The 19862-nt window shown below is 42.6% G+C and overlaps 1 protein-coding gene across 4 annotated transcripts in view; it reads left to right on the top strand.

The window, feature by feature from the left end:
* SLCO5A1 (solute carrier organic anion transporter family member 5A1) overlaps nt 1-19862 on the top strand; it is a 307342-nt gene that overhangs the window by 8276 nt on the left and 279204 nt on the right. For all 4 annotated transcript variants that reach the window (XR_006213027.1, XR_006213026.1, XR_006213025.1 and 1 more), the window contains exon 3: nt 1047-1115. The gene's annotated coding sequence lies outside the window, so the exon portion shown is untranslated. The remainder of the gene's footprint in view (nt 1-1046; nt 1116-19862) is intronic.

Below are 19862 nucleotides of genomic sequence, written 5' to 3'. Positions count from 1 at the left end.
TTGAGCCCCACATTGGGTATAGAAATTACTTAAAAATGAAATCTTTAAAAAAATGAAAAAGGTAATGTTTTATATGCCAGGTCCTGTTCTAAATACTTGATGGTGGGTTCATTATCATCCCTGTTGTCCAGATGAGGAACTTGAAGCACAGAGAGAAAAAGCAGTTTGCCCAAGTGTGGTGAGAGCTCTGACTCTTACACAGGCAATGCCACTGCAGATTTCAATGTTTAAATTTTTTGAATAGGTAGGAATAGGAAAATAAAATATACATGTGAGTAATAAAAATATACAATTAGGGGTGCCTGGGTGGCTCAGTCGGTTACGTGTCCAACTTCAGATTCTGCTTCAGATTCTGTCTCCCTCTCTCTGCCTTTCCCCTACTTGTGCTCTCTCTCTCTCAAATAAGTAAATAAATTTAAAAAAGGAAGGAGAAAGGAAGAAAATGCAAGGTGGTATGTATCTAGATCCCTGTCTTATGAAGGCTCAGCCACAGGCACTTTTCTAGGAAGGCTATACAACAACGCTATGTTTTAGAAAATATCTCAGAAGGTGAAATGGAGAGGATCTCAATCTGTGCCTATGGGAAGTTAACTTCTGCACCCCTTGGCCCCTTGGACAACTACTGAGGAAGCCCTGCAGCCTGATGCTTCAGACGAGTCTGGAAATTGTGAAAGGAGCCAGTGAGTTTGGTGGCCAAGGACTCCAGGGTCGGGCCTGAGCCAGGTGAACCAAGGTGGCATGAAAAGAGGTGTCCGGTAGACCAGCTGGGAGATTTATCCTGTCTGATGGTGAAGAAGTTATTTAACCTCTTTTTGTTCACTTTCCAAACCTTGAAATTAGGAATAATATCAGCCTTTTAGGACCACTGTGGAAATGAAATAAAACAATGATTATAGTGATGATAGATGACATACGGTAAAAGCATCTAACATTTCCTGAGCATATCCTATGTATGCTCCAGCCATGGTGCTAAGCACTGTGCATTAACTGCCTTATAAAATCAAAACAATAATCTTATGAGGTCATATTTTTGTTTTCATCCACAGATGAGGAAACGAAGGTTAAAAAAGGTTGCACAGCTAGTGAGTGGCAGAGCCCAGATGTGAATTCTAAGTGTGAGTGACTAATGACTGTAAATACGTAATTAGTACGTCGTCTCACATTTGTTAATTCATTCGTTCATTCATTCTTTCACCAAATGTTTTTTGAAAACCTTCGCTGTGTCACATGTGTTCCGGGTGGGTGGTATATGTGAGTGTCAAAACCCAAACCCTTGCGCCCATGAAGCTTAAATTCTAGTGGTGGGGAGTGGGGGAGACATTCACTGGAGAATAGACATGGTAAAAAGGGAAATGTGTTATGTCAGAAAGCAAGTGCTTTGGAGGTTAAGCAAGGTTGGGAAGACTAGGGTTACAGACAGGTGGTAATTTGACCTAAGGCGGTCAGGGCAGGCCTCAAGGTAAGGGAGTCATGGGTGGGTATCTGGGGAGGAGCCTTCCAGTCTGAGGAGCAGGTGCACTAAGTCTTAAGAGCACAATGTGTCTGTGACAGAGGGACAGCAAGGGGGCGGGCTGGTGGGAGCAGAGGCAGGGAGAATGATAGGATAGAGGAGTGGGGGTGAGGAATGTGAGGTGGCGGACCATACAGTCTTGGAGGGCCTTGGAGGCCATCAGAAGGGCTGAGCTTGCACTGTGAGCGATGCAGGGCACACTGTAATGCTATATAATGTAAAAGCACTTGTTGCCTCAAAGCATTCATGACAATTGCAATCTTTTCATGGTCTTCCGGCCTCACACAGCACTGAATCTGCTCTTGCTAAAATCATTAATAAACTCCTAATTGGCAAATGTGCATACACCTTTAAAATCTTATCAGCTCTGTTGCATTTGGCTTCTACCTGACATTCTGACAAAGCATATGTCCTTATGTATTTAAGATCCTATATATAATAGCTTAAATGCAAAATGACCATAAGCTGTATCCCTGTGTTGAACATTTTAAAATGTGTGATTAGAGTCAGATTGTGAAACATTGCATAGGTAGAGACTTTGCAGATCAAAACAGCGATCTTGACCCCAGGTATGGCGTGTTCAAACTTTGTATTAACTGTGGCTTTAGGGAAATTAGTAAATAGTTTGAGTTTTATTTTCCTCATCTTCAAAAGATTATTGTGAGTGGCTTATTGTTATACCTATTCTGCAGATGGGCAAACAAGTCCAGATAGATTGAGGAACCCACTTCCTATTCCCCATCTGAGCAAAGACAAAAATTCATCCATACCTGTGAAAACTGAGGAGCCTGGCGGTCACCCGGGCTTCTATAGAGCACCATCCCAGCTCTGCAAAGGGGGGCTAAGGCAAGCTCATGGGACCAGAATTCTCTTTCAAAATGACTTGTGATCCACTCTAACTTACAGATAAAAGCACCGTTGAAGCCCAGAGGTCTACAACTCTAGAAAATCATGGCTATAATCATTTTCCTGTGGCCTAGAAAATGGAAAAGCAGATGTAACCAAAGATTAATCTTGGCTATTTAAAATATAATGGCATATATTAATATCTATAAAACTTCTAGTATTGACCAATACATCTTTCTGGTGCCTTCTTAAATATAGTCCCTGGTGCATCCTTAAGATACTAGTAAAATTTACATTAATGTAACTAGAGTGACAGATTTTAAGTTATGAAGGTGTTATGAATTGGGGGAAAGCAGAAATTACTGAAGAAAATAAAAGAAAAGCTGACACATAAATAAAATCAAGATCTGGTTATTTGGGGGAAAAAACATAGCAAATAGAGAAAACTGACCAAGATAAAAATAAAAAGAAATGCCAATTAGAAAAACATTAGGAGTAAGAAATAAATCCTGGGGCACCTGGGTGGCTCAGTCGGTTGGGCATCTGACTTCAGCTCAGGTCATGAGCTCACAGTCCGTGAGTTCAAGCCCTGCATCCGGCCCTGTGCTGACAGCTCAGAGCCTGGAGCCTGCTTCAGATTCTGTGTCTCCCTCTCTCTCTCTGCCCCTCTCCTGCTCATGCTCTGTCTCTGTTTCAAAAATAAGTAAAAACAGGGGCGCCTGGGTGGCTCAGTCGGTTAAGCGTCCAACTTCAACTCAGGTCACCATCTTGTGGTCTGTGAGTTTGAGCCCCACATCGGGCTCTGGGCTGATGGCTCAGAGCCTGGAGCCTGCTTCGGATTCTGTGTCTCCCCCTCTCTCGGACCCTCCCCCGTTCATGCTCTGTCTCTCTCTGTCTCAAAAATAAATAAACGTTAAAAAAAAAAAATTAAAAAAGATAAGTAAAAACATTAAAAAAAATTTAAAAAAAAGAAAGAAATCCTGAAAAGGATTTTTTTCACAAACTCTGAAAAGATGAAAAAATGAATAAATCTGAAAATATGTACCATTGAATATAAAAATATTCTTTGAGTATATTCTATGAATATATAAATTACCAAAGCTGTTTTAAGAAGTGGATGAAAACTTGAATAGGTCAATAACTTCAGAAGAAACTGAACATGTTGCCAAAGATCTATTTCTTAAAAAGTCATGAGGTTTTACAGGTGTTGTGTGTCTGTGCAACCTTTAAGGCACAGATGATTCCTGTCATTTATATGGTTTTCAGGAGCACCTGGGTGGCTCAGTTGGTTAAGCATCCGACTTCAGCTCAGGTCGTGAGCTTGCAGCCTGTGGGTTTGAGCCCTGTGTCGGGCTCTGTGCTGATGGCTGGGAGCCTGGAGTCTGCTTTGGATTCTATGTCTCCCTCTGTCTGCTCCTCTCCTCCTGGCACTGACTCTCTCTCAAAAATAAATAAATATTAAAAATAAATAAATACATAAAATGGTTCCAAATCATAAGAAAGGTTGGAAAAGTTCCCAAAGTCCTGAGAGAAAAGACATAAATGGTAGTCTAGAAGTTCGATACTTGTCCGGATCTGGTTAGAAAATATTAGCATCATCTATACATCACTGAGTTTCCTAAGGAACCAGAGCCGGCACAATTTTATCATGGTGGCACGGGCAAAAATGTGGCAGAGTGTTCAGTTTGCACTACCCACGTAAAAAGCAGTCCTTAGCACAAGATGTGGCAGGAGATGAAGCCAACCTCCCCCATCCTGGGGGCTCTGCTCCCCTTCCTGGATCACGTGCCTGCAAGAACTTGCTTTTTGGCAAAGAGTGCGGGGAAGCGCCACGCATCTTGATCTGAAATCCTCAAATTAACACTTGATGGAAGTGGTACAGTTTCTTTCTTCCCTCCTGCTTACTATCTTTCTTCACTCTCATTTTTTAAAAAACTTGTAGACCACACTTTATTTTCACACTTTTTAATTTTATTTATTGTATTGTATTTAAGTTTATTTATTTTTGAGAGAGAGAGTGCATGAGCGAGGGAGGGGCAGAGAGAGGGGGAGACAGAGAATCCCAGTCAGGCTGTGCACTGTCAGAGCAAAGCCCAATTGGGGGCCCGGACCCCATGAGAACCTGGGATCCTGACCTGAGCCGAAACTAGGAGTCAGACACGTGACCGACTGAGCCACCCAGGTGCCCCATATTTTCACACTTTATTTTAAAAGTTATACTCCTGGGGCGCCTGGGTGGCTCAGTCGGTTAAGCGTCCGACTTCAGCTCAGGTCACGATCTCGCGGTCTGTGAGTTCGAGCCCTGCGTCAGGCTCTGGGCTGATGGCTCAGAGCCTGGAGCCTGCTTCCGATTCTGTGTCTCCCTCTCTCTCTGCCCCTCCCCCGTTCATGCTGTGTCTCTCTCTGTCTCAAAAATAAATAAACGTTAAAAAAAAATTAAAAAAAAAAGTTATACTCCTTTCATTATTGAACAAAGCATCTGGGCGTATGTTTAGGATTTATTTTTCTTGATCAAAGAATGTTTTCATTTTGGACTCTAAGTTCAGAATCTACATAGTTTGTATTCACTGCAGCAGCATGAAATTTTTTTTATTGTGATAAAACACACATAACATAAAATGTATTATTTGAATCATTTTTATTATTACTTTAATTGTGGCAAAATACACATAACATAAAATTTAGCATCTTAACTCATTTTAAGTGTGCAGTTCAGTGGCTTGAAGTACATTTACACTGTGGTGCATCTAACACCAGGATTCATCTCTAGAACTTTTTTCTCTTGCAAAACTGTAACTTTGTATTCATCAAGCAATAACTTCCTATTCAATCGTCCCCCTAACCCCTGGCAACCACCATTCCACTTTCTTTCTCTATGAGTTGACTACTCTAGGTACCTCATGTAAATGGAATCATACAGTATTTATTGTTTTGTAACTGGCTTATTTCACTTTGTATAACATCCTCAAGGGCCATCCTTCTTCTAGCACGTGTCAAAATTTCATTCCTTGTTAAGGCTGGATGATATTCCATCGTATGTATATACCACATTTTGCTTCACAGACACTTGGGTTTTTCCACCTTCTGGCTGTTGTAAATAATTATGCCATGAACATGGCTATACAAATATCTTCTTGAGACCTTGTTTTTAAATCTTTTGGGTGATTGTAACCATTTTTAAAAATTAATTATTTAATTATTTAATTTACATCCAAGTTAGTTAGCATATAGTGCAATAATGATTTCAGGAATAGAATCCAATGACTCATCCCCTCCATAGAACACTCAGTGCTCATCCCAACAAATGTCCTCCCCAATGCCTCTTGCCCATTTAGCTATCCCCCCATCCACAACCCATCCAGCAACCCTCAGTTTGTTCTCTATATTTAAGAGTCTCTTATGTTTTGTCCCCCTCCCTGTTTTTGTATTATTTTTGCTTCCCTTCCGTTATGTTCATCTGCTTTGTATTTTAAGTTCCACGTGAGTGAAGTCTATGATATTTGTTTTTCTCTGACTAATTTTGCTTAGCATAATACCCTCTACTTCCATCCATGTAGTTGCAAATGGCAAGATTTCATTCTTTTTAATTGCCAAGTAATACTCCATTGTATATATATACCACATCTTCTTTATCCATCCATCCATCGATGGACATTTGGGCTCTTTCCATACTTTGGCTATTGTCGATAGCACTGCTATAAACATTGGGGTGCGTGTGCCCCTTCTCACTGTAGCCATTTTTAAGTATACCTACTCAGTGGCACTAAGTACATTCAGATTTTGTGCAAGCATCACCACCATTCTGCTCCATAAATTTTTCGTCTTCCTCCTAACATTTTTTTAAGGTATTCATTTATCTATCTATCTATCTATCTGTCTGTCTACCCAACTAGGGCTCAAACTCATGACCTGACATGAAGAGTCACCTGCTCCTCCAACTAGCCAGCCACGCACCCCCTATTTGGCATTTTTAATGAACACCAATTCTAGGCCAAGCAGGTGATGCTGGAGACAAAGGATGAGCAAGATAAAATTGCCGCCAGACTCTCAAAACACTGGCAGGAAAACATTTCATTTCAAAGCTACAGCTTTTCCGTTTTGGCAAAGGATGGGCTTGAATTCATCTTTTGGCCTGAGAGTTTCGTGGTTTGGATAAATCACCTGAATCGAGTGCATACAAACACATTATTCAAAAGTGTAAATTGCCTTGGCCATAATGTAAATGACTGTTTTCAGTCCTTATCTGTGGGTTGGTTACCTTCTCACTCCCGCCCCTTTAAAAAAAACTCTCCCCTTCTCAACTCGGTGGATTCTCCACGGTCCTCCCATCCTCATGGCCCCTGTTTTAAATTTTTTTTTTTTTTTTTTTTTTACCGTTTATTTATTTTTGAGACAGAGAGAGACAGAGCATGAACGGGGGAGGGTCAGAGAGAGAGGGAGACACAGCATGTGAAACAGGCTCCAGGCTCTGAGCAGTCAGCACAGAGCCCGACGCGGGGCTTGAACTCACGGACCGCGAGATCGTGACCTGAGCCAAAGCCGGACGCTCAACCAACTGAGCCACCCAGGCGCCCCTCATGGCCCCTGTTTTAAATGTTGTATGGCCCCCAAGCTTTTCTCTTCTCTGCCTGTCTGCACAGTCTCTAGAGATCTCACTCACCCCCTCGACTTCGAATACCACATTTATGCATTTGGTTCCCAAACCTACCTTTCCAGTCTAGACTGCCTATTAGCTCTTTTTCATCTGCATGTCCCGCAGGCACATCAAGGCTAGAAGGGCCCACAGTGTCCATCACCCCATCTCAAGTCACAGCACCCGCCTACCCGGATGCCAAGTTGGAAATAAAGGGCTCATTCTTGATCCCTACCTTCCTCTCCCTTGGACACAATGTCTGCTCCCCTCAGTTCTATCTTCTGTATCCTTTAAACTGGCCCACTTGTCTCCACCGTACTGCCAACACATAGTCTGAACCCCTCTGCGTTCTCCTGTTGTTGGGATAGTTTCTGGATCGATAACCCTCCCCCCACTCCCTTCTCACACAGCAGCCTGACCTTTGAAAAGCACAAACCAGATTTTGACACTCCACTGCTTAGAGCCCTTCAGTGGCATTCCCGTTGTTCTTAGGAAAAGTCCAGTTGCTTTAACATGTGTACAGAGCCCAGCCTGATCTGGGTCCTGCTGGCCTTTGTAGCCTCACGTGGAGCCCTGTCTCCTTTCCTGTGACTCTGTGACCCAGGTACACTGCTCATTTCCCATGTATTCCCTCTTCCCTGGGGCTGAACGGCCTCCTCCCTTCCATCCCCTCCACTCTCTTTGCCAAGTCAACTTAGTTTTAGTTTTCAGCTTACATGCCTCTTCCTCCAGGAAGCCTTCCCTGCCACTCCCACTTCCCCTTCACACAAAGGTTGGGTCACTGCTTACATTGTTTATTGTATATGGCATGGAGAAGGCATGAATTAGCAGGATGTGTGCGGGGCAAACTGAGAAGCCTGCTGTTGCTGGCAATGCAAAGGGCAGGGTGGCAGTGGGAACAGAAGGGCCTGTAGCGGCTGTGATGGGAAGACCTGAGAAGACGGAAGAGTGATGGGCTTTGGGAAGAGACAGACATGGGTTAGAACGGTGACTTAGCCACTCTCATTAGGAAAGTGATATTTATTTATTTTTAGGGAAGTGATTTGAGGCAAGTTATCCATTTTCTCTACGCTTTAGTATTTTAGATTTAACATGAGGCTTAAACGAAGTGATGGTTTAGAAAGGATGCAGGGGGTTAGGACAAGTTGCCAATGCTCTCGGGCCTTTTGGGGGATCAGGTCTGGCTTGAGGCTGGCTGTGTGGATTTGGGAGCTGTCAGCATATGGGCGAAAGTTAAAATCAGAAGGAAGCTGAGGCTGCCAAGGGGGTGTGTGGAGAGGAATGTGTAAGAGAGGATGGGCTTGGACACTGGGGAGCCCCAGCATCTACACAGGGGGCACCAAGCCCCGCCTGGCACACAGCAGGCACCCAGTACACTTCATTTGTAGACCTGTGGACGAAATGACTAGATTCTTCTGATGGAATCTTAGTCCTTTTCACTTATTTCCCCAAATTCTGGCCTTTTGGCAAAAGAAGACATTTCCCAGTAGCCCAGTGGATGGGAGATTTATGCGTCTTTCTTGAAGGAGTTAGCAGTTCTCTGGATTGATAGCTCATCTATGGATGGACTCCTAGCCAGAGGCAGGAATAAGGGGAGAGCTCAAATGTCTAGCTTTCCTTCTGTTATTCCACAGGGAGCAGATATCTCAGGCTGTGACTCCTGACAGCCAATTCCAGGATGCCAGGCCCCTGCATGAGCTCATGCAGTCCTCAAGCTGTGCCTTGGTGACAGGCATTGTTATGACTTCCATTAAAAAGAAAAGGCAGAGGGGCACCTGGGTGGCTCAGTCAGTTAAGCGTCCCACTCTATCTTGGCTCAGGTGACGTTCTCAGAGTTCTGTTCCTGAGATCGAGTCCCGAGTCAGGCTCTGCGCTGACAGTATGGAGCCTGCTTGGGATTCTCTCTCTCCTCCTCTCTCTGCCCCTCCCCCACTCTTTCTCAAACTCTCTCCCTTTCTCAAAATAAATAAATAAGCTTAAAAAAGAAAAAGAAAAGGCAAATCACAATTTTTGCTTGTTCCTTATATCTTTATAATTCAAGGGGTGCCTGGGTGGTTCAGTCGGTTAAGTGTCAGACTCTTGATTTCATCTCGGGTCATGATCTCACGTTGGTGAGATCGAGCCCCACCCAGCTCTGTGCTGACAGCATGGAGGCTGCTTGGGATTCTCTCTTTCCCTCTCTCTCTCTCTCTCTGCCCCATTCCCCACTGGTAATCTCCCTCTCTCTCAAAGTAATTAAACATTTGAAAAAATATTTATTTAAGTAATCTCTACACCCACCGTGGGGCTTGAACTCATGACCCCAAGATCAAGAATCACATGCTTTCTGGACTGAGCTAGCCAGGCACACTTATTCCTTAAACTTTAGGATTTCATGTGATTTGGGGGAAAATTGAAGGGTTGAAGTTAGACCAGGCTTTGAAAGTGATGGAGGGAAGTAGAATTGAGACCAAGGCATGAAACTATCATTGTGGGGATGTCATTTTTGTACAGATCTCTGTAACTGGGAGAAGATGGGTTTAAATCAGTTGTATTTTTTTTTTTAAGTTTATTTATTTTGAGAGCGGGGAGGGGTAGAGAAAGAGAGAGGGAGAGATTGAGAATCCCAAGAAGGCTCTGTGAGAACCCAGACAAAACTCAAACTCACAAACCGTGAGGTCATGACCTGAGCCGAAATCAAGAGTCCGATGTTTAACCAACCAAGCCACCCAGGTGCCCTGAAATCAGTTGTATTTCTAAAGTGGTTTTCAAAGTGGGGTTCCTGGACCACCACTATCAGCATCACCTGGGGAAATGTAAATTCTCTAGCCCCACCCAGACTACTGAATCAGACACTCTGGCTGTGGGGCCAATAATGTGTGTTTTTATAAGCCCTTCAGGTGATTCCGAGATCTAGAACTATATTCTCCAGTACTGTAGTCATTAACTACATGTGGCTAATGAGCACTTGAAATGTAGCTAGTCTGAATTTACATGTGCTGTAAGTAAAATACACACCAGATTTCAAAAGTTTCATCTGGAAAAAGAAAGCACAAAGGGCTGGCTCAGGCGGTAGGGTGTGCAACTCTTGATCTCAGGGTTGTAAGTTTGAGCCCCACGTGGGTATAGAGATCACTTAAAAATAAAATCTTTAAAAAAAAAAGCACAATATCTTGTCTATTGTTGGATGAATGGATAAAGAAAATATGGAGGATTATATATACCCCCCCACACACACACACAGTAGAATATTATTCAGCCATGAAGAGAAGGAAATCTTGCCATTTGTGACAATATGGAAGGACCTTGAGGGCATTATGATGAGTGAAATTAGACAGAGAAAGACAAATACTGTATGATCTCACTTATATGTGGAATCTAATAAGGCTGACCTCAGAAACAGAGTAGAATGGTGGCTGCCAAGGGCTGGGGGTGAGGAAATGGGAAGATGTTGGTCAAGGATGCAAACTTGCGCTTTTAACCTGAATAAATTCTGGCGATCTAATGTACAGCATGATGAGTTCTTGACGCTGTTTTATTATTTTCTTGAAAGTTGCTAAGAAAATAGATCTTACTTGTTCTCAACTCACACACATAAAGATGACGGGATGGAGGCATTAACTAACATTATTGTGGGGACCGCTGGCTGCCTCAGTCGGTTAAGTGTCTGACTTCAACTCAGGTCATGATCTCATGGTTTGTGAGTTTGAGCCCCGAATTGGGCTCTGTACACCTGGAATCTGCTTCACATTCTGTGTCTCCCTCTCTTTCTGACCCTCCCCTGCCCCCCCAAAAGTAAAACAAAGAACCCTAACATTATTGTGGTAAGCATTTCACAATATATACATGTATTAAATCATCACACTGTACACCTTAAACTTACAGTGTTATATGTCGATTATATCTCAATAAAGCTGGAGGGTGGAAAGCACAGTATCTCATTAACAATTTTATATTGGTTACACATTACAAGAACATTTTTGATGGTTTGGATTATAAAACATATGCTATCAAAATTAATTTCACTTGCTAATTTTTAAATTTTTGAATGTGGCTACTGGAAAATTTAAAATACTTCAATTGGATAATGCTGGCTTAGAATATTGGAACATTCCCTCAGTGGTAAGGAACTCCGTTCAGAGTTTGGGTTTAGGGGAGAGGAGTTTCTTGTTACCTCTTTTGTCGGTCATCATCACCATCACCATCATCACATTCTTTCTCTGGCCATGGGCAACACTTCCCTGATGTCCTGAATAATGGAGGTCCTGTGTTGTTAAATGCAAGGTCCCCAAACAGTATGGTCACATAGGACTGTGTCAGCAAGGAAGATGGCTGTGATTGGAGAGTGCGCGGTCTTCATAGACTATTAGTATATTCCTGTATTCCAATCTGGCTGCATGAAAAAGTAAGATTAAAAAAGAATAATAAAAAGATGGTTAAAAACCAGTAAGTTCTCTGTCTTGAAATAAAATTGCCTCCTTAGTTTGCCCTTGCACAGTTTAGCATCAGTGCCTTATTGATCAGAATTAGGAAGTTAATAAGGTTTGGGCTAATTAATCAGATGGGTAGGGACTGGAACTGCACTGCAAGGCTTAATCAAGTCATCAAAGCTCTCAAGCCATGAAGAAGGTAATTAAAAGAAAAAGATGCCTGTTATATAGTAACAGGAGACCGGGAGAGGACAAGAGCAAGATAGAGAACCTCCATTTTCTTTTGTACATTTCCCTGGTATAAATCAGACCCAATGACCAGGGCACGTTGCTCAGCTTCCTATCAGAGAATTAAGTTGAATGAATTTATAAATCACCTCATTGGCTAATTTACTTGCCCTAGACCAAATGTCAATGAAACTATACTTATTTATAACAAGTTTTTTCTTTGCCAAGTTCCAGGGAGCTGAGTTCTTTAGGATAGTCCACAGTTGTCATTAATGACTGCAGCAATTGTGATTTACAAGCAACAAATAGTTTGGTTGTTGATTATTCAACAGATCCTGAGTACCTGTACTTGCAAACATTGTGCTAGGTGCTACTGTGGTTCTATACACTGTAGAGAGCTATTTATTCAAGTAAATTTTGCTGTATGGCAAATGGTGGAGATTCTTGGGGAATCTTTTCTAACCCCTGGGGTCTCCCTCAGTCTGTCCCCACACACCGCCTCCCTCAAAGCACTTACGAAACTTAAGTGGGAAAAGAATCAGGACAGTGTTGGTGGGGGGAGCTGGGGGCGGGGGAGAGGGGGAAGAGGTGGAGGGGAGGAGGAAGCCTGGAAGTAGAGGCAGACATTGTCGGATGTCATTGTGTGGGGAGTGGACTCTCTTGGCATGGAAAGATAAATTCTAAAGGAACTGAGGTTTGCAGCCATTCAGACTTACAGCTTCCTGAAGGTGTCAGCAAGGTACTGCTGTATTTTGGGCGCGAACCCCGGGACCCTAAGAGAAGAGTCCATTGTGTTTATGAACCAGAAAACCTAGTGTCCTTGTCAAGAGCCTCACAGTGGAATGGGGAGAGCAGAAGCCAGATCCGAGATGGAGGGGGTGCAGGCCTCCTCTCTCCTCTTCCCTTCCTCTCCTGACATTCTCTTTTCCCTCCTCTCCCTTTCAGGACCTCTTGTGTCTGTGTGGGCCAGTTGAGCAAATTAACATCTGAATGTTCCCTCTTTTTCCTACCCCAGTCAAATCTCTGGTTCTTTGAGTTTCTCTAGTCTGCAATGCAATTTCTTCACATTAGCTAGGAGAAAATTCGGAAAGTAAATAAATAAAAGGAATGAGGGAGTTCTATCCTTAACAGGTTTTTTTTGTTTTGTTTTGTTTTGTTTTTTTATAATTAAGTAAGCTCCACGGCCAACATGGGGCTTGAACTCAGGACCCTGAGATCAAGAGCCTTATGCTCAGGGGTACCAGCTGAGACAGCCTGGTGCCCCTATCCTTGCCAGAGTTCAAAGTGTTATGTAAAACTTCAGTAAGTGAAACAGTATGGTATACTGATCAAGAATATAGGGGTGCCTGGGTGGCTCAGTCGGTTAAGCATCCGACTCCGGCTCAGGTCATGATCTCACACTCCATGAGTTTGAGCCCCGCATCGGGCTCTATGCTGGCAGCTCAGAGCCTGGAGCCTGCTTCAGATTCTGTGTCTTCCTCTCTCTCTGCCTCTCCCCTGCTCATGCTCTGTCTCAAAAATAAATAAAAACACTAAAAAAAAAATTAAAAAAAAAGAATCTATAGATCAATGAAACACTACAGGGAGTACAGAAATACAGCAAAATTCATTTGAGAATTTAGTATGGTATAGGACAAAGGGGACATTTCAAGTCACTGAGGTAAAAAGCAACTTAGTCAATAAATGATGTGGAGGTAACTAGCTTTCTCACCTCAAAATGAAATTCCAGATGAAGACGAGCATATGCAAGGGTGATAATTACTAATTTATTTGTAATAGAAAAAGATGGGAAATAACCCAAAATCTGTTGTAGGGTTAAATGATTTCTGGTAACTCAGGAATATTGGGCTGCCTGAAAAGGAAAAGGGTATGTTGATCAAATAATTTCAAGATGCTATATGTGGAAAAGAGTGTGCAAAACCACATGTAATCTACACATATACACGTATGCCTGTGTGTCCAAGGAAATATTCTAGACGGATACTGAAGAAACTAGGAGTGGTAGAGATAAATTCCACCCCACCAACCTCACCTGGAGGCTTTCTTTATGCGTAGCCATCTTTTTTTTTTTAAGTTGATTTATTTTTTGAGAGAGAGAGAGAGAGAAGGAGAGCACAAGCAGGGGAGGGGCAGAGAGAGTGGGAGACTCAAACTCACAAACTTTAATAAATTAATTACTTTTATTATTTGTTTTAACTCAGTAAGCAACATGCCCAACGTGGGGCTTGAACTCACAACCCCAAGGTCAAGAGTCGCATGTTCTACCAACCAAGACAGCCAGGCGCTCCCAAATTAATTTTAAAAAGCCTAGTTTAAAAAAGCTGTGAAAGAGGCTCAGTGCTTTCTAGTGACTTTTGGAGCAGTTTCAAAGTAGTGATGAGATTTGGGGGTGAAGAGGGGCGCCTGGCTGGCTCAGTTGGTAGAGCATGCTATTCTCGATCTCAGGGTGCTCGAGGTCAAGCTCCATGTTTGACACAGAGCTTACTTAAGAAAACAAAAAGACTTGGGGGTGAGGATAAAACCAGAGTTTGGGTCCCCGCCTAAGCCTAAATCCTTGACAAGCTGTGTGGCTTATGAGCAAATATCCTTCCTGAGTACAACTTTTCTTTAATGGGAATAATAACCCCTGATGTTTAGGTTTATTTTTGAAGGTCAAATGAATTAATACATATGTACAATTCATAGCATAATGCCCTACTCTTCATATGCGTGAATGAACATTCCCCCCATTTTAAATAACTTCTTATGTCAAGGACCTGCCTCCCTCTCTACCCCATTTCAGAGATTTTTGTCAAACGTGGCTGTGAACTTTAGCTTCCGAAATCAGAAAACAAAATATTGGCATCTCTGGAGCTGGGTGGCCCAGTTCCTTTTTCTCAATCTTCCCGTACCTCTCCTGCCTTTACTTTCTTCCTGGTCCAGCTCAGATTTCCCGGATTTCCAATCAGTCCCCTGCCAATGCCCTCTGCCCTTTCTCCTTTTGTCACATTCCCTAGGCAAAACCAAACACTGGGGGGGCGTTCCAGGTCTGCCTTCCCCAAGCCTCTGTCTCCAACCTCACGTGAACCCTGACACGGCCTGGCCATTCTCTTTGCCCCATGAGCTTGCTTTCCTGCTCATCACAATTTTTATTTCAAACCTCCCCTCTCCTAAAACTTCTGGGCCTTTTCATGCCATCAGCAAATGTGCCCCATCTCCAATTTCACAGAGAAAATGGAAGCCCGCAGAAGGGAATGCCTTCAAATTCTGGCCTGTCCCATGCTTAAATTACATTCTGCATGCACTCTGCCCTCCTACTCTCAGGACTAAAGGGAAATGTGTCCATTACTCCATCAAAAACGAATCCCAGACTCTGGATTAGATTTCTCCCTGCCTGCCTTCCTCCTCAGAATCGATGACTTCTCCCTCCTTCCCTTAACTCAAAACATTCTCCTGTGTCCCTATCTCAAGCAACAACAAGGACAATAACATTATCACCATTATTATCGATAACCTCCTCACCACCGCCAATTCTAAATCCTTCCTCTAAAACACACACAAAACAGACTCCAAGCTCTCCCTAGAATATCGCGTTTCTCCAGCTATCACCACCTCTCCCTTCCCTTTCATAACCAAATGTTCTGGAAGAATTTTGTACATTCACTCTCCCTACCTCCATACCTCCCACCTCTCTCCCTCCCCTCTGGCTTCTGCTCCCTCCTCTTCACTCAGAAGTTCTTGATAAGGATGCAGAGTTGTTCTGGTTGATAAAATGGACTCTTTCTCTGGACACCTGGGTGGCTCAGTCAGCTGAGTGTCCACTCTTGATTTTGGCTCAGGTCATGATCTCACAGTGAGTTCTAGCCCCACATCAGGCTCTGTGCTGTCAGTGCAGAGCCTGCTTGAGATGCTCTGTCTCCCTCTCTCCCTGCCCTTTCCCTGCTTATGCTCTCTCTTTCTCAAAAATAAATAAACATTTAAAGTAATAATAAAAAGATGGCTTTTCTCTCAATAGTGTTTGTGTCTGTACACGGAACACTGACATGTTCGTCCCTTGACTGCAGAAGCGATCTTCTCATTTTCTTATCACTCTGACAGGCTTCCCCTTTATCAGCCTCAGTCCCTTGGTCTTTCACTGGAATGTTGGCATTCATGGCACTCTGCCTTCCCCCCACCCCTGTTCCTGCTGTACACACTCATCAAGGACAGTCTCGTCAAGCTCTATGACTTCAAACACTATTTGCTGATGATTCTCTCATCTCTACCTTCAGCCCAAATCTCTCTTGAATTTCAGAACCGTATGTACATCTGGCCACTCATTCATTAAGCAAGTTTTTCATTGGGCAGTTACTATATGTTTGGGAAGAACAAAGTCAAACAAGGTTTGACTCTACTGTTTCTCCTTTAAAGTATGTGTTCAACAATTTAATAATATTTCCAATTAAGTCTCTCATTTTTCTTGTGGGATCTCGATTTGGGCACCACCAATGTGCAAAACCATCTATTCTGACAGATCCAAACCAAAGTCTTGGTGTGGGCGTGACTCTTCATCTACCTCCTTCATAAATTAATCAGTTGCCAAGCTCTATTTCACCTCTTGAATCTTAGCCTCTTTCTTTCTTTCTTCCTTTTTTTAAGGTTTTTATTTTTATTCTTGAGAGAAAGAGAGAGAGAGAGAGAGAGTAAGCTGGGGAGGGGCAGAGAGACAGGAGGACAGAGAATTCGATGCAGGCTTTGCACTGCCAGCAGCAAGCCTGATGGGAGGCTCGAACCCACAAACCATGAGATCATGACCCGAGCCGAAATCTGACGCGAAAATGACTGAGCCACCCAGGTGCCCCCCTCTCTCTATTAAATATCTCTTGAGTTGTGAAACTTTCCATTTCTTACATTTCATGGTCGCTTCCATAATATGGGCCACATCACCACTAGCTGTTCATTCTGCCTCTAGTTTTGTGCCCTTCCTAGTCTATCCTCCCCTTGGCAGGCTGAATGACCCTTCTAAAATGCAAACCTGATCATGCTCCCTCTCACATTTTAACCTTCAGTGGCTCCCAGCTTCTCTCAGAATAAAAGTTACACTCCTAATCATACCGTGACTTAGAAATTCTCCCAAGATCTGGGAGCTACTTATCTCTCCAAACTCACATCTCTCTACTCCTGCACCACCTGAATGGATGTGTCATGCCTTCTTTTATCCCTATTTAACACACATATTCTTTCTCCCTATAACCCTGCCCTGTCTTCCTCTTTGCTCCACTCCAGGTAATTCCCACTCAGCCTTCAGGTCTTAGCATAGACAATGTTTTCTGGGAAATCTTTCCTACTACCCTAAGTCTGAGTTCAGGTAATTAAAAGAGGCAGAATGGCATGATTAGGAACTTGGGGCCCCTGGCGGGCTTAGTGGGAAGAGCATGCAACTCTTAATCTAGGGGTTGTGAGTTTGAGCCCCACGTTGGGTATAGAGATTGCTAAAATAAACAAATAAACTTTAAAAAAAAGAAGGAACATGGACTCTAATTATGATTGGGTTTGAGTCCTGGCTTTGTTGCTGCCTGTGTGACCTTAATCGAGTGACCTAACCTCTCTGCACCTCAGTTCCTCATTGGCAAAATGGGACCAGTGATATTACCTTCCTCACAGGGTTATTATGAGGGTTAAGTGAGTAATTTCTAAAGCACTTTAAAGGTACCCATCAGAGTAAATGCTATGTGAATATTAGCTATTATTTCCTATATGTCCCAACCATGAGAATTAAAACACATTCTTGTTCATTGTGACTTTGCAAGTCTGTATTCCACACTATGAGCTGGGGCCACGTCCATCTTGTTTTCTGTTGTTCTCTCTAGCACTTAGCTCAGAGAATACCAACATTAATTAAGCAGGCTTCTAAGCACTGAATACATATTAATGTATCTAATACATATTTTCATCACAAGGTAGCCACTATTGTCTCCTTTTATAGGTGAGGAAACTATGACACAGAAAGTGAAGCAATTTGCTCATCTTGGCCACAGACTTAATAAGGCAGGGCCAGGATTTTACCTTATTCTGCCCACTTCCCAAACCCATGTTCTTAACCACTACCCTCTACTGTGTCGAAGGTACCACACACAAATTGATATTATCGACTGACTGGCTGGCTGAATTTCTGTAGGAGTGTTCTTACCGAGCTTCTCGTATCTCACTGCCCCCACCCCCACCCCCAACTTGGGCTAGTCGTCTAGGATAAGAATAAAAACTAGCCAGCACTGTACCCTCCATTTCATGGTTCCTGTTTCTCAAATAATTCTCTATCGACTTGGTTGGGTTGATGCAGCCAGACGTCCAATCAAGAGTCAACAATGGAGAAAGCTCTTACATACAGAGAAAATGGTTTTGTTGGAGATTAAGTTGTAAATATGAAATACAAACCTCTCTTTTCTCTTCTAGTCTCTTGTTCTATGAAGGGCAATCATAATTTCTAAGTCTTAGTGGTAGAGTAGATTTTGCATTTAGATTCAACCACATTTAAGTTTGTTTTGAATTGATAATAAAAAACTATAAAATACAATTGTAGGCTGATTATGTAAAATTTTTTGCAAATTTCAAACTTGGAGAAAATTTTCAAGAAATGTACAAAGAACTCCCATATCCCCTTGACCAATAAGATTCACTAATTCATATTTAAAAATCACTAAGATTTTTTTTCCACACCTTTTTATTAGAAATGGTGCTTGCTAGCTAGCATATGATATACAATAACATTTAATTACTTACAGAGTGCATATTTAATACATTACCTTTTTTTAATGTCAGTTTTTCATGATTGTTTATAAGAACCTTTATTTCCACATATTCTTTCACACGAAAAATTCTGAAAAATATTTCCCCCCAAATGTCCTCTTTTGAATTTTTCACAAGAAATATTAAAAATAGAAAAGGGAGGGGATGTGTCTGAGTGGCTCAGTGGGTTAAACATCTGACTCTTGATCTCAGCTCAGGCCACGATCTCTCGGTTTATGAGTTTGAGCCCCATGTTGGGCTGTGCACTGAGGGCATGGGGCTTGCTTGAGATTCTGTCTCTCCCTCTCTGCCCCTCCCCAGCTCATTCTCTCTCTCTCTCTCTCTCTCTCTCTCTCTCTCTCTCATTTTCTCAAAATAAATAAATAAACCTAAAAAAAGTAAAACAAAAAGAAATATTAAAATGAGCAGCATCGTTTCCTGGACCTTCATCTCGGTGTGATTTCCTGAAAGCATTATGTTGTTCTAGCACTGGCTTTTCTAGGAAAATTAAAGTATTGATTCAACTACTCCTTTGCAGTAGTTCATTAGTCACTCTCTTACTATTCTTACTCTATTGATATAATGGAAAGTGAATGACTTTTGAAGTCAGACAAACTTGCAATTGAACTATGACTGTTGCTTACTAGTGACATAAAGACTTGGAGTCCTTGGAGTCCTTACGTGGTAAAGTAGCTGATCAAATGATTCCTACAAGGATTAAACAAGATCATCTAGGCAAAGTGCCCAGTACCTCATAGTGTAGCAGGATTCTCGCACGGAGAGACAGGACACTGAGGCTCTTCTTTGCAGGAAGCAGCTTTATTTGTGCCGGCACGGGCTCAGCGGGGTGTAGCCTTTTATGGAATTTCTACTTCTTTGTCTCCCATATATGGTGACACATATAGTCTGATTAGACACAGTCCAAGTGACAGTCATGTCAGAGTTATGCATATGTGTATAGGAGTTGATTGGGCCAAGTCAGGTGTTGCCTTCTTTTGTTCTGAGAAGGCCTCCACCACATTCCTTAGGGAGGGGCTCTACCACATTCCCCCCTTTGATGCTCAGACCCCCTATTTTGGGTCAAAGAGCCTCATCTTGGTTTAGAGGTTTATAGTTCCATAACATGATCACATGCATGGCTGTTTTTCTTTCGACCATTGCCTCAATGAGGCTGGAGACAGACTGTATAACCAGGGGAACTAGACAAGATAGGATTAAGCAAGCTCCCAAAATTAAGAGAATAATACCTATGAGGGTTTAGAATCCTCCAAGAGTTGAAAACCATCCTCCAAATAATTCCCCAGGGTCCCAACATTTCCAGGTCTGGACTGGGACACCAGCAACCTTTCTCATTCGATCTGTGATCTCCTCTGTGACTTTTCCTTCATCTATCTGTAGGCAGCAGCTGCTTGGGTTAAACTTTCTACAGCCTCCACCTTCAGAAGCAAGCAAGTAATCTAAGGCCAAGTGATTTTGATAGATAGCATTGTGC

The sequence above is a fragment of the Panthera tigris genome, chromosome F2 (assembly GCF_018350195.1).
Source record: "Panthera tigris isolate Pti1 chromosome F2, P.tigris_Pti1_mat1.1, whole genome shotgun sequence".
Taxonomy (NCBI): domain Eukaryota; kingdom Metazoa; phylum Chordata; class Mammalia; order Carnivora; family Felidae; genus Panthera; species Panthera tigris.
This window is presented reverse-complemented; position numbering and strand designations above follow the sequence as displayed.